The sequence below is a fragment of the Branchiostoma lanceolatum genome, chromosome 7 (assembly GCF_035083965.1).
Source record: "Branchiostoma lanceolatum isolate klBraLanc5 chromosome 7, klBraLanc5.hap2, whole genome shotgun sequence".
NCBI lineage: Eukaryota > Metazoa > Chordata > Leptocardii > Amphioxiformes > Branchiostomatidae > Branchiostoma > Branchiostoma lanceolatum.
The window spans coordinates 23,373,391-23,375,214 of NC_089728.1; positions in this window are offsets into that span (position 1 = coordinate 23,373,391).

Here is a 1,824-nt window from a genome sequence, read left to right on the forward strand (position 1 = left end):
AGACAGAGAGCCACACAGACAGAGAGTATGGCAGACAAGACAGAGAGTCACACAGACAGAGAGCCAGGCAGACAGAGAGCCCCACAGCCTGAGATTCAGACAGACAGAGAGTCAGACAGACAGAGAGTCAGGCAGACAGAGAGTCAGGCAGACAGAGAGTAAAACAGACAGAGAGTGAGACAGACAGAGAGTCAGGCAAACAGAGAGTCAGGCAGACAGAGAGTCAGACAGACAGAGAGCCAGGCAGACAGAGAGCCACACAGACAGAGAGTCAGGCAGACAGAGAGTCACACACACAGAGAGTCAGGCGGACAGAGAGTCAGAAAGACAGAGAGTCAGGCAGACGGAGAGTCAGGCAGACTGAGATTCAGACAGACAGAGAGTCAGGCAGACAGAGAGCCACACAGACAGAGAGTATGGCAGACAAGACAGAGAGTCATACAGACAGAGAGCCAGGCAGACAGAGAGCCACACAGACAGAGAGTCAGGCAGACAGAGAGTCACACAGACAGAGAGTCAGGCGGACAGAGAGTCAGACAGACAGAGAGTCAGACAGACAGAGAGTCAGACAGACAGAGAGTAAAACAGAGAGAGATTCAGACAGACAGAGATTCAGACAGACAGAGTGTCAGACAGACAGAGAGTCAGGCAGACAAAGAGTCAGACAGACAGAGAGTCAGGCAGACAGAGAGCCACACAGACAGAGAGTATGGCAGACAAGACAGAGAGTCAGACAGACAGAGAGCCAGGCAGACAGAGAGCCACACAGACTGAGAGTCAGGCAGACTGAGAGTCAGACAGACAGAGAGTCAGACAGACGGAGAGTCAGGCAGACTGAGAGTCAGACAGACAGAGAGTCAATCAGACAGAGAGTCAGGCAGACAGAGAGTCAGGCAGACAGAGAGTCAGATAAACAGAGAGTAAAACAGACAGAGAGTGAGACAGACAGAGAATCAGGCAGACAGAGAGTCAGACAGACAGAGAGTCATGCAGATAGAGAGTCAGACAGACAAAGAGTAAGGCAGACAGAGAGTCAGGCAGACAGAGAGTCAGATAGACAGAGAGTCAGACAGACAGAGAGTCAGGCGCACTGAGAGTCATCCAGACAGAGAGTCATCCAGACAGAGAGTCAGGCAGACAGAGAGTCAGACAGACAGAGAGTCAGGCAGACAGAGAGTCAGATAGACAGATAGTATAACAGACAGAGAGTGAGACAGACAGAGAGTCAGGCAGACAGGGAGTCAGGCACACTGAGAGTCAGACAGACAGAGAGTCATCCAGACAGAGAGTCAGACGGACAGAGAGCCAGGCAGAAAGAGAGTCAGGCAGACAGAGTGTCAGGCAGACAGAGAGTCAGACAGACAGAGAGTCAGACAGACGGACCGAGAATCAGACAGACAGAGAGCAGGGCAGACAGAGAGTCAGACAGACAGACAGACAGAGAGTCAGACAGACAGAGAGTCAGACAGAGAGACAGAGAGTCAGACAGACAGAGAGTCAAACAGAGAGCCTGGCAAACAAACAGAGAGTCAGACAGACACATAGAGAGTCAGGCAGACAGAGGGTCAGACAGGCAGACAGACAGAGAGTCAGGAAGACTGAGAGTCAGGCGGACAGAGAGTCACACAGACAGAGAGTCAGACAGAGGGAGAGCCAGGCAGACACACAGAGAGTCAAACAGACAGAGATAGGCAAACAAATAGCCAGATAGAAAGAGTCTCAGACAGAAAGAGATTCAGACAGACAGAGAGTCAGGCAGACAGGGAGTAATGCAGACAGAGTGTCAGACAGACAGAGAGTCAGACAGACAGAGAGTCAGGCAGA